The sequence below is a fragment of the Lepus europaeus genome, chromosome 3 (assembly GCF_033115175.1).
Source record: "Lepus europaeus isolate LE1 chromosome 3, mLepTim1.pri, whole genome shotgun sequence".
NCBI lineage: Eukaryota > Metazoa > Chordata > Mammalia > Lagomorpha > Leporidae > Lepus > Lepus europaeus.
In genome coordinates this window covers 136,037,566-136,045,627 of record NC_084829.1, presented here as the reverse complement: position 1 = coordinate 136,045,627, position 8,062 = coordinate 136,037,566, and the positions used below count along the sequence as shown (strand labels likewise).

General features: G+C 35.2%; 1 pseudogene; it reads left to right on the top strand.

Moving 5' to 3' along the window:
• Window positions 1–7,123: 7,123 nt before the first annotated feature.
• On the top strand, window positions 7,124–7,263 carry LOC133757187 (U2 spliceosomal RNA; annotated as a pseudogene).
• Window positions 7,264–8,062: the final 799 nt, after the last annotated feature.

The window sequence follows — 8,062 nt, the reverse complement described above, 5'->3', positions numbered from 1 at the left end:
TATTTCTAGAACAAATTGTTATTTTGTGGTAGTAATTTTTTATTGCTACAATTGTGTCCAGTTAACTTGTTTTATCACTTGGAAAATCTATTTTGAGCCAGTGTATTTCCTGAAAGTTAGATAATTCATTCTTTGAATTTTAACAGAGCTTCCTATTTGGGAACAGTTTGATAAATCTCTTCAGCACCTGCACATGGCCACATCATGGTTAACCTGTGTGCATTGATCATTAAAATCATTTGCATAGAAATTTCCAATCTTGATCCCTGCCTCCATCTCATTGTGAAGTGATTTTGATAATAATACATTGCATAAACTCCATAGGCAAAAGAACAAATGGAGCATAATATAAAAACTTCCTTTAAAAATTACATTCTAACAATAAAATCAATACATGCTCATTGCAGAAATTTTGAGATGTAAAGAAAAGTATAAACAAGAATATAATGGTATTTCCCTCCGCTTTCCCTCTCCTTTCTTTCTTCCTTCCTTCTTTCTTTTTTAGTTTTTGAGATAACATATTCTTAATTAATATTACAGTCAAGGGCTAATGCACCATTAAATGAAGAGATCAGTAAGTGGTTCTGGTTCAGTGGGAATATAGGCAAGGGCTATAAACAGAAATCAAATGAAAAGATGACCATTTCACCCATATACAGTAAATTTTAAAGTAACCACAGACGATGAAAACTATAGTTATATTACATTCTTCACCACTGGTTTGACAAAAATATAAAACAAAGCTTGACAAAAATGTTTATAGCAATACTGTTACACATAGACATTTCTTTTCTTGAGCCATCTTCCACTGATTTTCTCAGGACATTAGCAGGGAGCTGGATTGTAAGTGGAGCAGCCAGGACATGAACCAGCCTCCATATGGGACGCTGGGTGCATGTGGTGGCTTTACCCACTATGCCACAATACCAGCCCTTATTAGATAGATTATACTTACTCCAGTATATGGTCTGGGCATACAGTTGTCTGTATGTATGTGGGTTAATTTCTTGGCTATCTATTCTGTTACTTTGATCTATGTGCTGATTTTTATGCCAGTACCATGATGTTTTAATTACTATAGCTTGGTAATATACTTTGAGTAAAGTATTGTGATGCCTCCAGCTTGATTCTATTTATTCATTTATTTATTCATTCATTTATTTATTCATTCATTTATTTATTCATTCATTTATTTATTCATTCTCAGGATGGCTTTAGCTATTCTGGGTCTTTTGTGATTCCACTTGAATTTTAGAATTTTTTTTCTAGTTCTATAAAGAATGTCATTGGTAATTTGATAGGGATTGCACTGAATCTGTAAATTTCAATATCCCTTTGATCATTCAGTAGCAAGCTATTTAATTTCCATGTATTTATGGGTGTTCCATTGTTCTTGTTGTTGATTTCTAGTTTTATTTATTTGTGATCTGAGAAGATACATGGTATCTTTTCAGTTTTTTTAAATTTACTGAAACTTGATTTGCAGGCTAATATATCATTTATCCTAGAAAATGTTCCATGTGTGGATGAGAAGAAAATGTATGCTGTGGCTGTTGGATAAAATATCCTGTAAATGTCTATTAAGTCCATTTGCTCAATAGTATATTTCAACTCTGATGTGTCTTTATTGACTTTCTGTCTGGATGATCTGTCCATTGATGAACGTGGGGTGGTAAAGTCACAACTGTTATTGTAAAAGAATCTCTCTCTCTACCTTTAGGTCTAATAGTATTTGATAAATATATATACATATACACATATATATCTGATATTTGTACTTGATATCTATTTATCTATTTGTATGTATATACATATATATATATATGTATGTATATACATACATATATATATATATATATTTCTGATCTGGTGTTGAGGTGCTTATATATTTATGATTGTTATATCTTCTTGTTGAATCAAAACTTTTATCTAAATATAATGTCCTTTTTGGTCTTTTCTTTTATAGTTTTTGATTTAAAGACTATTTTATCTGACATGAGGATAGCTATCCCTGCTTATTTTTGGTTTCCATTTGCCTAATATACCTTTTTCCAGCCCTTCACTTTCAGTCTATATGTATCTTTGTTTGTGAAGTGGGTTTCTTGCTGCCGGTATATAGTGGGGTCTTGGTTTTTTATCCGTTCATCCATCCTAAGTCTTTTGACTGGGAAATTTAATCCATTTATACTCAAGGTTAGTACTGATAGATGAGAACTATCTCCTGTCATTTTGTTGACTGGAAGATGAATATACCTGCTGTGCTAGTGAATTTGCTGGCACCACATGTTTTCATGATGTTTACTTCAAGTACAGGACTCCTTTCAGAATTTCTCATAAGGCTGGTCTGGTGGTGGTAAATTCTCTCAGTTTTTGCTTATCTGGAAAACATCCAATGCTGCCCTTACTTCTGATGGATAGCTTCACTGGATATAATATCCTTGGTTGGAAGTGGAAGTTTTCTCTTCTGGCTTGTAGGGTTTCCGCTGTGAAGTCTGATGTTAGTCTAATGGGTTTTCCTTTATACGTAACTTGACACTTTTATCTTATTGTCTTTAGGATTCTCTCTTAGTCCATAACTTTTTTACAACTTGAAAATAGTCCCTAAAGAAGACCTTTTTGGTTAAGTCTAGTTGGGGTCATTTGAGCTTCCTGCATCTAGATGTTCATGTCTCTTTCAAGACCTGGGGAATGTTTCAACATTTATTTCAATTAGTAGGTTCTCAATACCTTTTTACTTTTCTTCTCCTCCAGGAATACCTATAACATAAATATTTGGCCATTTATTTGTATTCCAAATTTCACACAGACTTTCTTCATTTAATTTTTTTCTTTATTTTTGTCTAGGTTATTTCAAAAGCCTTGTCCTTGAGGTCACAAATTCTTTACTCCCCTTGGTCTATTCTGCTGCTGAAGTTCTCAATAGTATTTTTTATTTCATGATTGAATATTTCATTTCCAAAATTTCATTTGTTTCTTAATGATTTCTATTTCCTTATTAGTATTTTCATTTATGTCATTTATTAATTTCTCATTTCTTTAATTTATATATATTCTCTTGAATCATGTTGAGTTTCCTTATAGTCATTGTTTTGAATTCTGTTTCTGGCATTTCATAATTTCCTTCAGTTCAGGCTTTAATTATGGCTCTTTTGGAGCCATCATGCTACCATGTTCTTCATGTCTCCTGTGTCCCTATGTTGATATTTCACATCTGGTACAGTAATTCTTTCTTCTTTATGAAGTAGATTTTCTTGAATCAGGACGATGGCAACTCCCAACTGGCATCTGGCTGTGCCGCAGAGCTGGCCTTAGCCATGTCTCTGTCCTCTTTCTTCTGGTCCCACAGAGTCTTTGTTTTCTTTGTTACTTCTCTATTTTTTTTCTTTTTTTATTTATTAAATATAAATTTCCAAAGTACAGTTTATGGATTACAATAGTTTCCCCCCCCCCCATAATTTCCCTCCCACTCGCACCTCTCCCATCTCCTGCTCCCTCTCCCATTCCATTCACATCAAGAATCATTTTCAATTATCTTTATATACAGAAGATCGATTTAGTATATATTAAGTAAAGATTGCATCAGTTTGCACCCACACGGAAACACAAAGTGTAAAATACTGTTTTAGTACTAGTTATAGCATCACTGCACATTAGACAACACATTAAGGACAGATCCCACATGAGATGTAAGTACACAGTGACTCCTGTTGCTGACTTAACAATTTGACACTCTTGTTTATGGGGTCAGTAATCTCCCTAGGCTCTAGTCATGAGTTGCCAAGGCTATGGAAGCCTTTAGAGTTCGCCGATTTTGATCTTATTCTGATAGGGTCATAGTCAAAGTGGAAGTTCTCTCCTCCCTTCAGAGACAGGTACCTCCATCTTTGATGGCCCCGTTCTTCCCACTGGGATCTCACTCACAGAGTTCTTTCATTTAGGTCTTCTTTTTTTTTTCTTTTCCTTGGTGTCTTGGCTTTCCATGCCTACAATACTCTCATGGGCTCTTCAGCCATATCCGAATGCCCCCCTTAAGGGCTGATTCTGAGGCCAGAGTGTTGTTTAGGACATCTGCCATTCTATGAGTCTGCTGTGTATCCCGCTTCCCATGTTGGATTGTTCTCTCCCTTTTTGATTCTATCAGTTAGTATTAGCAGACACTTGTCTTGTTTGTGTGGTCCCTTTGACTCTTAGACCTATCAGAGTCATCAATTGTGAACTGAAATTGATCACTTGGACTAGTGAGATGGCATTGGTACATGCCACCTTGATGGGATTGTATTGGAATCCCCTGGCACATTTCTAACGCCACCATTTGGGGCAAGTCCAATTGAGCATGTCCCAAATTGTACATCTTCTCCCTCTCTTTTTCCCACTCTTATATTTAACAGGGATCACTTTTCAGTTAAAATTTAAACACCTAAGAATAATTGTGTATTAATTACAGAGTTTTCTAATAGTTATGGTTATCTATACTGTAGTCATGTTCCACATAACAACATTTCAGTCAATGATGGATCTCCTCTGCAATGGTGGTCCCATAAAATGCTAATGGAGGGGCTGGCACTGTGGCATAATGGGTAAGCCTGCTGCCTGCAGTGCCGGCAACCCATATGGGCACTGGGTCGAGTCCTGGCTGCTTCACTTCTGATCCAGTTCTCTGCTGTGGCCTGGGAAGGCAATAGAGGATGGCCCAAGTGTTTGGGCCCCTGCACCCATATGGGAGACCTGGAAGAAGCTCCTGGCTCCTGGCTACGGATCAGCACAGCTCTGGCCTTTGCAGCAATTGGGGAGTGAACCAGCAGATAGAAGACCTCTCTCTCTCTCCCTCTCTCTCTCTCTGCCTCTCCTCTCTCTGTGTAAATCTGACTTTCAAATAAATAAACAAATCTTTAAAAAAATAAAATGTTAATGGAATTGAAGAGTTCCTATCATCTGCTGACATTGTAGCTGTCCTAACATCAAGGCATAAGGCATGCCTTATATGTTGGTATAAGGAAATCTGCTATACTGCCAGGCTATAAATACAATTCTGTGTAGTACTTAATATTGATAATGATAATAAATGGTTATGTTACTAGTGTATGTATTTATTATATCATACTTTCTATTGTTATTTTAGAGTGCTCTCCTACTTATAAAATAATAATAACAATATGCCATGTTATGCAGGTATCTTATGAAGATATGTCACTTTGATTGACATATTACAAGAGGCAACTTTGATAGACATATTACATACAGGATTGTGTGGTGATATTCAAATAATGACAATATCACCTAATCGTGTATTTCTAAGTATCCCCACCATTAAGTGACACATGATTGTATTTACAAATTTTTTGACCAACTTTTATTAAAAGTTAGAATAATCATAAATGTTATTGAGAAACACATATGCATGTGTCTTTTTCCACATAGTCAAAGTCATTAAATGATTTTAGAGTAAGTATACATTTTCTGCTAGAAGCAAAATACAGAGATATATGTTATTCCCTAAATACTGGTCATCCACTTTCTCAGTGATAGAAAACTTTCTCCCCCAAATCCTACACCTGCCCACTGCTCCCTCCATGCCCCACACTCTGACTTGCTGCATTCTTGCTGACCATGATGCTTTGCTCCAGTTCCCAGGAAAGATCCTGACCTTTGACAGTGGGAATTAATTAGCTCAAAACCATCAGCATCATTTTTCCCTTCTAGATAGGCTTAGCCTTTAGTCCTGATAACCTTTTTTTTTTTTTTTTTTTTTTTTGCTTAGCCTCAGCACCCACCTTACTCCCCAAACCCGACAATGATATTTCTATCTTAGTTTTGTGTCTGAATGAGTTCCCATCTCTTGGAGCTCCACATCTTGCCTTATTTTCCATAGAACTTGCCGCTCCTTGAAATTCATGTTTTGACTAAGACCCTCCATCCCTGAAAATTTCACTAAAGCTAACTGCTTGCTAAGAAAAGAGAAGAGAAAGAATCAGTGTATTAGGTTTTTATTATTGTAGTGAACAACCAGAGGCAGGCTGACTTTATAAATTAAAAAAAAAGGTTATTTCAGCTTAGAGTTCTGAAAGTCAAGATCAGGTGCAATATCTGGTGATGGCCTTCTTGATGGCAGAGTCCCAAGGTGGTGCAGACCACCCCTTGGCAAGAGAAAGAGAGCATTCAGGTCTATGTCTGCAGTCTCTCCCCTTTTATACATCCACCAGAATTCAATCATGGGTGTCCCACCCTGATGATCTATTCTAATCTAACCATTATCCAAAAACCCCACCTCTAAATCTTATAGGCAGGTTACATTCCTACCCTCTGAATACCAATAACTTATGACTGAGATTGAAACTCCTACTGGTTTCAAGGGAGAAGACCATATTCAAATCATAGTAAATGGTACACCTATGGAATTCTATACAGCAGACCTTATTTCTCTATCATATTCAGGATAACCACCAAATTTTAGGAAGTAGCTTTCCCCAAAAGAAATACAAAGAGGTATTATGCCCAGAACAGCCTTTTAACCTCCACAAGTACTTCTAGGTGGCCCCTAGCACTCTATTATACTGCAGCTGCTGGAGAAGAAATGCCTGGGGCTTCCTAAGGTGTCCCCAAAATGCATATTACCAAGTAAATACTATGATAAAGTAGTGTCGTAGTTAATTAACATAACCTTTCCTTCTATCCCTAATCATATAATATACAAATCTAGACTTTTTATTAAGGATTAAGAACCAAAGCAACATTTAAAATATAGTATTAGTGGACGATCATTTTGAATTCCAAATAACCAACTCACAACCAACCAAGAGGCATTTTCCAATTCTTCATAAATAGTCAAAATTACTTCAAAAGTGATAGCTGTCTATGTATATTTTTGAAAAATTAAATAAATATATGTGAAAGCAACAGCCCCCATCAGGTAGATATAAAATTGTTAATTTGATTTTGGTTTTGCTTATTAAAACCAGCTATCTTGTAGACCATATTCTCAGTTCTCCCACTGGGACACCAAAGCTAATCGAGTAAAGATCTCTAAGCAATGAAAAAAATTCTGTTTTAGCTTTCAATCTGAAAGATGGTTTCTCCCCCACTAAAAGCCATAGGTGGTAGTTATTATCCCTGTTTTACAAACAAAATCTCTTCTCGGCCTTTTGGCTAAGATCAAGTGTACAAATGAGACTGAGAATAAAATAAAAATATTTGAACTGGAAGCAAAATGAACACTAATTTAATGTGTCATATAGTATTTGTACTTTAATATAGTGCAAAGTATACCAAGAACCAATTCAATCAAAATTAAGATGCTTTAGAAACTCAAACTACGATAATTCAAAAAGTAACAATAGGAGAATTGTTAATAACTTTAGAATATGAACACTTTCTAAGAATGACACAAACCTATAATTCATAAAGTGAAGAAAACTAATAAATGTAACCATATAAAATATATTGCAAAATTACTACATGACAACAAGAGAAAAAAATTAAAAGTCAAAAAGAAAAAGCCCACTGTCCAAAAAAGTACTACTCGTGTTAACAAGAAAGAGATAATTTTTTAAATCCATAATGAAAATGGAAGTTTCCACCAATCAACAAGGAAAAAAAGCAACACAATTCAAAGTGGGCAAATAATATGAACAAATAATTCATAGTAAATTAAATGCAAAAGATTTTCAGCATATAAAAGAGGTCCAGTGCATTTTATAATGAGAGAAATAGAAATTTAAGCTGCAGCTGCAGACCAGTTTATACATACAAATTGGCAAATATCAAAGCACAGGTATCCTATCATATTGCCAACAGATTGGAGAAACCAGTACTCATACTTTTGTACTGGGGGTATAATTTGTCAGTATCTATGAATGTTATAAGTGCACAGAAGTCTACTCCTATGAGAGATATGATGAACATGTGGAGATATGTATGGCAGCCTTTTCTGTGCTAAGAAGAGACAGGAAATAACATGTCTGTCACAAGATGACTTCTTAAATAAATGTGAGTTTAATGTAGTACTTTGCATGTATTACCAGGTGAGACGGGTTTAAACAAATATAGTCCTCAAAAATATATGTTA